Source organism: Acomys russatus, chromosome 31, assembly GCF_903995435.1.
Source record: "Acomys russatus chromosome 31, mAcoRus1.1, whole genome shotgun sequence".
Classification (NCBI taxonomy): Eukaryota; Metazoa; Chordata; class Mammalia; order Rodentia; family Muridae; genus Acomys; species Acomys russatus.
The window spans coordinates 19,031,605-19,042,720 of record NC_067167.1 but is presented as its reverse complement, the minus strand read 5'-3'; the positions used below and the strand labels follow the sequence as shown (position 1 = coordinate 19,042,720).

General features: G+C 46.1%; 1 pseudogene; it reads left to right on the top strand.

Annotated features, from left to right (window-relative positions):
• Positions 1-539: 539 nt before the first annotated feature.
• Positions 540-10,839, top strand: LOC127183605 (RNA-binding protein EWS-like; annotated as a pseudogene).
• The last annotated feature ends 277 nt before the right edge of the window (positions 10,840-11,116 follow it).

The following is an 11,116-nucleotide window of genomic DNA, read 5'->3' as shown; positions in this document are numbered from 1 at the left end:
GAGTCCTCGGAACAACAACCATCCCTGGTGCTCACATTAATTCCTACACTCTTTCTTCACTAAAGGGAATCCAAGCTCCTTGAGGAAATGACTGGTCCCCAGAGCTGCAGAACTATGAATGCAGAATGTGTTTCAGCAGGGTTTTTGCACCTGGGAGGAAGGAAGTATTTGACCCTGGGAGGAGGAGGCATGTCAAATAACATAGGAGCAGACGGAAGGAGATGCTACTAGCTGAACTCTGGAATCATTTGAGCGACAGTAATGATCTAATAGAATGCACCGGGCACCGTGATGAGGGTAAGGTCCTTCCTGCAGCAGAGCACAGTGAGCCTCCAACAGAGCAAAGAGGAACTACACTGTCATCGGGTGGCAGCCTTCACAATGATAATTGATCCCCACCAGTCATCAAAGGACCCTACAACTAGGGAGTGAAGTTTGATGAAAAATAAGATGTTTAGATAGTAGCTCCTCACAAGACACTGAACCCTCGCAGAAACAAAACTGGTGAATCTTTGGTATAGAAAGCCTGGCATAGGCGCATGACGAAGCGTATCACTAGAAACGAGGCACGCTGCCACGTGCAGAGAGACACTGAAGAAAACAATGCCAGAACACAGCAATCCTGTCACAAGGAAACCTCAGAGAATCCCAAAGTGAGGGCTGTTCCATCGGGTAAAGCCAGGTCAGGAAGAGCAAAGAACTCCTGAAAGATTGAGGAGTAAAGCAGACGAAAGACAAAAGTGACTCTCATCATTACTGAAGAAACTGGCAAACTTGAATATGGTCTGGAGATTAGGGTTTCAGCGGTGTCCGCAACCTGCTTTCCAGCATTTTTTTTTTTTTTTTTTTTTGGTTTTGAACAAGCAAATGTGTTGTGATGACATCTACACTGCCACATGTAGAGGGATAAAAGACTCAACTGCAGCAGGAAGAAATAGACGCAGAAGGGGAGACCGAGGGAGACAGGGCAGGACAGGGAGGGGGACGAGACAGGGACTGAGGCAGGGGGAGTGAGGAAGACAGAGAGAGAAGAATAAATTCTCCCAATTGGAACACACATGGGGAAGCATTTGTCCTGTCCTTTCTACTTAGCTGGAAAACTGAAGTGACTGCAGAACTTAAGAAGCTGTTAATGAAGGGAAGTGGGAAAAATCTTCATTTGACAAAGAAAGGAAAGTCCAGAGGAGCTTGAGTTCTGCCAGAGGTTGCACAGGTAATAGGCAGGAAAGCAAGCTCTGCCCCTGTTCGCTCCTCACACCATACTGCCTGCCCAGTGACTTAGTCACGCATGGAAAATGCTCAAAACTTTAGAATCTACAGAGGCAGAAGTCAAATGGGTGACTGGCCAGAGGTGGGAGCGAGGGGCTGGGGTGGTCATGCTTCTAAGTACAGGGTTTGTTCGGGGGGTAATTAAAAAGTATTCTAAAATTGACTACGATGCTGGTTGTGACTAAAAATCATTGAATTATACGCTTTAAGTGGGTGAATTGTACAGTATATAAATTATATGTTGAGTGAATTTTATTTCAATAAATTTATTCCTAAAGGCCCCCAAATCAACCAGTGAGATCTAAACTCAGAACTTTAGTTTCTGAATAGCCCAGCGGCTATGACTTTACTTTATGCACAAATAACACTGGGCAGGCAGTATGGTGTGAGGACCGAACAGGGGCAGAGCTTGCTTTCCTGCCTATTACCTGTGCAACCTCTGGCAGAACTCAAGCTCCTCTGGACTTCCTTTCCTTGTCAAATGAAGATTTTTTTTCCCCCACTTTCCTTCGTTAATAGCTTCTTAAGTTCTGCAGTCAAGAATAAGGAACAATCTTCCTGGCACCACAGATAAGTGTGAGGGCTGGATGGCTGCTCATTAAATCCCTAGCCTACCCTTGGCTGAAGCTTGAGGCCAGCAAACCCAATTAGAGGGTAGATTGTATACTGCTTGCCAAGAGGGTCAGCCCCACATGCAGTGCTCAGTCTTTTGAAGACATAGGACTAGCACAAGGGAAGGAGGAAAATGGACCATTTGCATAAAAAACCCACAAAGGAACAAGAATTTCTCCTCCAGAAATTCTTGGAGGAGAGTGAACTTTATTCCTTCCTCTTCGTCAATGTTTAATGTTGGGAAAGCACTGCAATGTTCCAGTCTGGTTCTAAAAGTTCTCTGGCTTTCTCACAGAGCGTATTTCTGCGCCATTCAAATACTGGCAAATTTGCAAGGATCTTTCTGTTCTTCTCATTTGAAGTATGTTCCTACTGGATCGCTGGGGAGATGTTGTAAGCTGGGATTGAACGTTGATGCTTGGTAGACTAAGGAAGACAGAATTAGCTTGATTGAACTAAAACAACCACTGAGAGCAGCAATTCTCCACCTGTGAATCACAACCCCTTTGGGGGTCACATAGCAGATTGCCTGCATAATAGACATGTACATCATAATTCATAACACTAGCAAGAAAAGCATGTTATGTTTGGGGGTTACCACAGTATGAGGAACTGTTTTAAAACATCACAGCAAGGTTGAGAACCACTGACTTGAGTACGGATTCTTGGAACCTTTCTCAGGAAAAGCCTGTCCTTCCTGCTGTTAGGTAGAACTACTTGTAGAATTATGTGAAGTCTTTTCTAGACCCATATAGCATGCAGTCTAATTTTTCTTGTGTTTCCTGCAGGCAAAACAAACAAACAAAAAACAAAAAACCAGGGCATCCTGATTTCAACTCTCATCTCACAGTGTATCTAAAAACCAACCTAAAATGAATGAAAAGCTTATATCCTAAGGATGAAACTGTGAAAATACTAGAACACAATACGAGGAAACTCCACGGTGCTGCTTCTGGTAATAATAGTTTGGGGAGATTACCCAAAAGCACAGGCAATGAAAGAAAAAAATAGACAAATATGCATCAAACAATTAAAATGCAGCTGAGAAAACAAGCAATAAAGACAACGTACAGAAGAGAGAACCTATAAAATGAAAGAATATGTGTGCACATCATACATTTGAAAATGCTGCCAGCAGTAAGGGTTAGAGAGCCTCGGAGGGGGCGGGGTTTTACATAGTATTTCCACATATCCCGCAATGTATCATAACTCCAATTTTTATAAAAACACCAACATCGGGATCTTAGCTCATCACATTCTGAGAGTGCATGTGGCCATAGGCAAGTTACCTGCTGTTTGTGAGACAGTCACCGGAGCTGTACAATTCACATAGCAAAATTTCACTTCCCACCTCTTAGAGCTATTTGGAGGATTGAGTGAGACACAGAGCACACCTGGTACAGGGCCTGCCACATAGGAGCAGGCCACTTGTACCAGCACTGTTGTGCTTTTTTTTTTTCCATTTTTTTTATTAATTTATTCTTGTTACATCTCAATGGTTATCCCATCTATTGTATCCTCCCATTCTTCCCTCCCTCCCATTTTCCCATTATTCCCCTCCCCTATGACTGTTTCTGAGGGGGATTACCTTCCCCTGTATATGCTCATAGGGTATCAAGTCTCTTCTTGGCAACCTGCTGTCCTTCCTCTAAGTGCCACCAGGTCTCCCCCTCCAGGGGATATGGTCAAATGTGAGGCACCAGAGTACGTGAGAGAAAGACATATCCCACTCTCAGAATGGCTTGAAGTCCATGACATTTCCTCAGATTCATGCAGACAAATAATAAAGGTGTAAACTTCTAAACTTCAGCTTCACAATTTAAGGTAAGAATTAGGAAAGTATGTGTGACAGTAGTTTGTAAATTACACATGGTGCTTTCTTTAATAATGCCTTATTAGTACTACAGTGCTTGAACAGCACCAACTATTGTCACACACTCATGAAGACAGGCTGCATTTTTTCTTGATAAACACATATGTATTCATGCATGCCTATGTGCACCGCCCCCCCCCAAACACACACCCGCAGGGGATAATCATTAATAAATAAAATGTTCTGTGTTGTCTGGTGGATGATTTTTGGTTTTGTTTGTGGGGGTTGTTTTTTATTGCTGCTTTTGTTTTGTTTTATATTTTTGAGAGGCTCTCAGTCAATGCTTCTCCCTGTGGTTTGCAATAACAAGCAACACAGGCAAAGGCTTGAAAGATTCTAAGTCCTGTTGACTTTCCTACAGGAAAAATACAAAATCACATGACAAATATAGATAAGACCATCAGAGAGGGGGGAGCGGGGAAGGGGAGAGAGAGAGAGAGATGGCGGGGCAGGGGGGTTAATCATCCTGTTCTAGATGACTGGCCTCCTGGAAACATGCACAGAGCTTTCCATGGTCCCACAAGGACCTGTTTTGAGGTTAGAGGGAGAAGTGTCAGATTTGAGAATCATCATCCAAAACCAAGCTAAGTACAAAGCACCAGGCCCTACTCCCTCCATATCCCAGACTCTGCAGGTGGGGAGTGGGGTGCCGATACCACCTTTCTAACAAGCCCCCATGTGACCCAGTCTGAACGCCACTGTCTAGACAGCACAGGGATTTCTGTGATCTTTTTCAGCTCCATGGGGAAGCCTGGGAAGACAGCAGTAGGGCACCGCATTTGAAACCTGAGCATTACTCTAAACGGGAAGAAAGAAGAAATCAGGGGGACAAAATTGTGGTCAAGAAACACCCCCATATGGTCACAGCCTATCAGGTCTCATCCTGGTAGCCTGCTTATCCTTTCTCTGAGTGCCACCAGGCCTCCCCACCAAGGGGAAGTGCTCAAATATGGGGCACCAGAGTTCATGTCAGAGTCAGTCCCTGCTCTCCACACAACTGTGGAGAATGTGCTGTCCATTGGCTAGACCGGAGTAGGGACTCAATGTTTACTACATAGGAGGTCCTCTTCTGTCACAGACCTAGGGGAAGGGAATAGGGTGAAAAAGGGAGGGAGGGAGGAATGGGAGGATACAAGTGAGGGGATAACAATTGAGATGTGATCTGAATAAGTCAATTAGATTAAAAAACATTTAAAGTAATAATAATAAAAATGAAACACCACCGTTTGTTGAAAACAGACTCTCTGACCTCCATGCCCTACGAACCCCTCAATCATACTGTCTGTGGGTGGCCTGCTGGTCACCAGGTGTGCCACATAAGTATAAAGAAAATCACCTGACTTCAGGAAGATGCCTTGATCTCGGAGAGATCCAAGTACCCAGCTAGAGCCCGGAAAGGACCTGAGCCATATTTTGGTGGCGCTCCAAACCAGTCAGCTCTCTCCTCTGTCTCTTCATTGGTGTTTGAGGAGTATCTAACATGAGGCGGCCCATAAAAAGCACTCTTGCTATTATAATGGGGCACATTTATTAAGAATGGTTCGCGTTTATTAAGGGGCTACTATATCCTAGACCTTTGCATACTCATCCATCAACTTATACAATGGGAACTAACTGTAATTGCCCTCATTTTTCAGTTGAGAAAACTTGGGATTGGGGAGCTGGCCTTAGGGATGGGTCCAAGCTCTTAACACTACAACATGACCTTCTCATCAACAAAGTTCATCCTCAAGAACTACATAATTGAGTTAAAAAAAAATAAGTTTATAAGTTTCAAGTACATTTATAATTTTGTGCGGGACCACATAGAGTTATCCTGGGATGCACATGGCCCAGGAGGTTGGGGACAGCCCTGGGGCCTAAGTCATAAAGCCAGTGACTAGCTGCCTGGGTTTCAACCAAAAGCGTGTGAGCTCCTTGCACTGGGTGGTGTGCAGACAACTCAGGCAGAAGAATGCCTTCTCGCAGCTCTTTCCCAGCTCTAAAACAAAACTGGTCTTGAAAACTCTTCAGAAATCAAGCAGTTATGCGTGTGAGTCTTGCCAGGTATCTTGAAAACCACAATTCTCTCTAGTCGCCACCTACCTCAAAATGACTTAGAAAGACATGGGTGTGGTGGCCCACACCTTTAATCCCAGCACTCGGGAGGCAGAGGCAGGTGACCACCGTGAGTTCGAGGCCAGCCTGGTCTACAAAGCGAGTCTAGGACAGCCAAGGCTACACAGAGAACCTCTGTCTCGAAAAACCAATATATGTCTTTGTTCCATCAGCCTTACGCATTTTATTTATTTATTTATTTATTTATTTATTTATTTATGTTCTTAGATGAGCAAGAATCTTCTTTGTCTCTAGATCACATAATGGCTTCCGCCCTAGCGGTCAAGTCCTTTGAAGAATCTAGGTCTTTTTCTTTGTTGGCAGTAAAGAAAGCAAGCTGCTGACAAAACAGCTTCCATGACCAAGGGCCTCAAGATGCATCAGGAATCTACAACTTTATCTCACAGCCAGCAGACAGACATTGCCTAAGCTTCCCCATGCATAAGGACGCGTGTGCAGACGGTTCACGCCGTGCAGGCAGAGAGCTCTGGGGGTCCTTGTGTTCTGAAGCCAAGGGCGACCCTCTTTGTCTCCCCTTATTAGCCTTGCTTGTTTCCGCTCTTTCTGTCCTTTAAGACAGACCCTCATGCAGAAAGCCTAAAGGGGGAGGGGCTTCTGAGCGTCCGATACAAAATATTTTGAAAGGGACAGGTTCGCATTTCCTGGGCTTGAGAGGTTTTGATGGAAGGGCTCCCGGGTGTTGTGGTATTAGAATTGCCACAGTCATTGGGCATGGGGGGGGGGGGTCTCTGGAATTTTCAAGCCTGGGATTAGCTGGTCAGGAGTGCATTCTGTGTGTCTGTGCCCAAGAAGGGTAGAATGAACGCTAAGGTCAGTCTAACTAAGGCCAGTCCGACTGTCCACGTGTGTCTGTCAGACTTGGGTCTGGCTTGCCTAGCGCAGTGGGAACAAGTATGTTCCCCCCACCCCCCATGTATGAACTGTGTGAGGTTACAGTGCCACCGTGTGGATCCTCTGATGTGAATGTGGCTTTTATGGCTATAAAAGCAATCACATGCACCCCTGGGGAACTTGGGGCAGGGATGGAGAGAGAAACATGCAGTTTGGAAAGGTGTCTTGACTTGCCAGGGAAAACAAAAGTCACATGGGTCGAGAAGATAAGCTACATTCGTGAGCACAACTTGGAGCCAAACAGACACTAGTGGAAACTTAGCAAACGAAGAGTTCTTTTTCCAGCCTCACTTGCCTTGTCTGTATAACAGGCACACTAGTACTTCCTCCAGGCTGCTGTTAGAATTGAAAGGTAGTACACACAAAGTGTCCTCTTCCTGCAGTGTTACGGCCATTGTTATGAGGCTAGGAAAGGAGCCGCACAGCCTTGGGCAAAGCACTAGTCCCTTGCTAGGCCTCTCCCCATTTTCACCGTGTCCTCACCTCGGTCTGAGCCTTAACCATTTCACCATTGCCTGCCCTTGAAGAAGGAGCTTTGGGGCAGTCAAACCATGGGTTTCAACTCTTATCTCCATCCTCTTGAATCTTTGAGGCCTTGGGACATTTAGACCACTGTAAAGTGGTATGGTGATTCGGGGCCCTGATTCCAACACTTGGGGCGTGGAGGCAAGAGGATGGCATTTAAGGGTATTCTGTGCTGAACAGTCAGATGCGGGCATGGACTCATGAGACACTGTCGCGAGAAGACAAAAATAAACGACAGCAAAGTCCTGAGCCCCGGTTTCCGCGTCCGTAAAATGGGGCTGAGAACACCCAGGGCGTCCAGTTACAGAAGGAGCTGACATACGCAAAGCTTCAGATGCCAGGTGTCTCATGGTCATTCATCTGTGGCAATTGCTGTTACTGTCACGACTACACCACAGGACAGTACAATTCCCCAGGCCTTACCTTCTCCTCCCACAAGGAACAAAGGCTGTAAGCTCACCCTAACATCAGAGACCAATTGACTAACTAGACAGGAAGCAACTCCGGTCTGTTTACTGACACGACTCGAACAGCCGAGTTTCTGCAACTTTTATGTTTATCTTCTCAAGTTGAAAAATGCAACTATTCCCTATTCTCAGTGCTTCTACTATTGAAGTGTATTTTACAGTCAAGGTTAATACTGCTGAGTGGTGGTGGCGCACACCTTGAATCTCAGCACTCGGGAGGCAGAGGCAGATGGATCTCTGAGTTCAAGACCAGCCTGGTCTACATAGGGAGTTCCAAGACAGCAAACCCTGTCTCAAACAAACAAACACAACAAAAAGTCTAATACTCATATATTTTTATTTTATTTTATATGTCTTTATCTTCCAAGAACCCAAAATCCAGTACTGTCAAATCAAGAAAATCTTAGAACTAATGAACAGACTTAGAATAGATGAAGATAAGAACTCAAAACAAGCACCCCATAGATGGGTTGCTAATGCGACTGTGGACAGCCTCCTGCTGTGCTTGCACTACTCAACAGCCCGCAAGCATACAGCCTGTCCGAGTGTGATGCTGGTGTTCGTGACACCACCACTGCTCCAGTCACAACAACCCAGGCTCCTAGGCAGCTTAGACTTATGTGACACGCAGCCTGCTTACGCAGCCTACAGACAGCGGACAACAGTCCCCAGGCATGAAAGACCACAGGATGGTAGCAAGGCCATGGAGACTAGTCAACTCCAATCTAGTACACAGGGATGTTACAGTAAATTGTATCAGTTAGGCTTAAGAAGCCAATAACTGACACACAGAGACTGAGGTGTGCTTTAAAGCTGCCAGCACTATGCCGGGCAGAATCTAAACTGATACAATTCCACTCATAAACTAACATAAACTACTCTAATCCTCATATTATACATATATCCCAATCACTTGCCACTATTTCTCTGTCCCGTCCTTGTCAAGTGTCAACCTTCTTCCTCTCCCAACTGCCAATCTTCACCCTGCCCTCTCTCCAGGAAGTCCCGCCTTCCACTTCCTGTCCTTCTGCCCAGCTGATTGGCTAAACAGCACTTTGTTGACAGTTGTTACATCCACTCAAGACAGTCCTCCACACAGGGAGTTGAAACCAGCCCAGCTTGGGAAATGAGCAGAGTAACTACAGCTATTCCCAGGTACCTGGGAGCTACCCCATGCAGCCAGTCATGTGGCAGAAAACACATAGGCACCCCATGGTGCCTATAAAAGCCTATAATTATTATGGCAGTTATTATTAACCCGCTACCATATCAAATAAAAGACACAGACACCTGTTGTATTTACACAAGCCTTATTTCACCTGAGGCTGGGCCCATACTGCCCCCAAGCTGCCTATTATCTCCCAGTGCCACATCCCATGCCATTTCCTTTAATCGTTCCTATCTGGGCTACTTCCCATCCAATATGGGAAGGTTAATACTGCTGAGTGGTGGTGGCACACATCTTTAATCTCAGCACTCAGGAGGCAGAGGCACAAATACTTGCATGTTTTCTGTCTGGTCCGTGCTTTTTCATGCCATTCCCAGAGTTCACTCCTGCAGGCCCACGTGGTTCTTTACCTAACCCATGGTGGCTGTACTTCCTTCTCCCTCACTTCTACCTCTCCCTCTTTCTCCCTCTCTCTCTCTCTCTCTCTCTCTCTCTCTCTCTCTCTCTCTTCCATTCTTCTGTGATCCTACTCTCTTCCAAGCCCACTAACTTTAATCACACCTACCTCATTTCTGCCCTGCCTGGGTATGTAGGCATTTATTCAGCCAATCAGGAATAATTTGGTGGCAAGGATTACAAACATCATTTTGGGGCATGTGAGTGTCTGCTCGTAAAAGACAGCAAGCAGACCTTAGCGGGTGGGGGGCAGGGCGGGGGGGGGGGGTCGGCAAAATAATTAGCTATCAAATACAAAGCACCAGACCATGCTGTTACACAGTCACCGCACCTCCATCCTACCCTCTCTCCAGCTACTCCTCTTCATGGCCAACTCGTTATAATCAGAACTGGTAACTCTCTGCAGAGTGAGCACTCATGACCTGTGGATAGCAGAGTAGTCAACAAAGTAGCTACAGGCAAAAGCCTCTCTCTAATCCCTGTCCCCAGACTGGACCCTAAAGCCTGGCTTCGAGTAAATATAGCTAAAAGTGCAGCAGCTGAGCACAGTAGAGTTCATTCTGACAAGACCATCCTAGCAGCACGGGTCTTTCTGCGCAGGAGTCTGGAGGATTTTCTAGACTAGAAGAGAATTGCCCTGATCACTGGGGCAGGGGAGGAGGGGGATTTGATCATGGAGCCATGACCAGGGGTGGCCAGGGGGAGGACACAGTGGAGTGGTGCTAGAGGCCCAATGTGGCTTCAGTAAGCCTGGTGGAGCCATGGGTGAAGGACCAGATATTGATCTAGGCAGCCTTATAGATCTGGATAAAGGCTGATACCAGTGCAATTTATGTGCAATGATTAAATGACAACGTGACTGGATGATTGGGCAGACTGTGGGGTTGTCAAGATGAGCAAGAGAACTTGCTGCCCCACGCCTCACAGTTACCTGGATAAGGAGACAGGAAAGCCCCCACATTGTCCTGTGAAGATCCACTAACTGCCAAGGCTGCCCTGCTGTAGAATGGTTTGATGGGAAAGATTATTTTTTAAGGAAGCAAACTTAAAGTTTCTTTTGCTCCCCATTCCCCCCCACACACAAACTCCTCCAATGAATAGCACTTGGAGTGGCATGTCACCTCTTGAGAGCAAAGGTGTGCCACCACTATTCTGTGGAGGTGATGGTTGGAGACTGGCAATGTCCCAACCCAGGCTGTGGAAAACAAGGCCTTACCTGGAGAACAGAACGCAACCAGCGTACACCCCCTAAATTCAAGAGCTTCCTCACAACACCTTTCCCACCCTCCAGGTAGTGACAGTGACCAGAGTAGCCCTGGGAGCATTCAGGGAGAGAGAGAGATGGACTTACAGATCAAAGCTGTCCTTGAAGAATGCTCAGAGGTGGCCAAAGTGGAGACAGAGGTGGCTTACGAAGTAGCCATGGCATGGACCAAAGTGGCTTTGATGGAGGAAGATGAGGTACTTCCGGGCCACCCCATCACATTGTCCCCCATGATACTGCATCCCACCTCACAGCACATAAGCACACAAACAACAGCCATGTCCAATTTCAAGGCAAGGGTCAATTTTTCTTTTGGAGCCAAGCATGGTGGCAAGTGTCTATAATTCTAGTCCTCGAGGAGCCGAGACAGGAGGATCATAAGTTCAAGGCCCTCTAAAGCCTCATAGTGACACCCTATCTCAAAAAGGCAAAAGTAACAACAATAACAAATAAATAATACAAAACCAAAATGA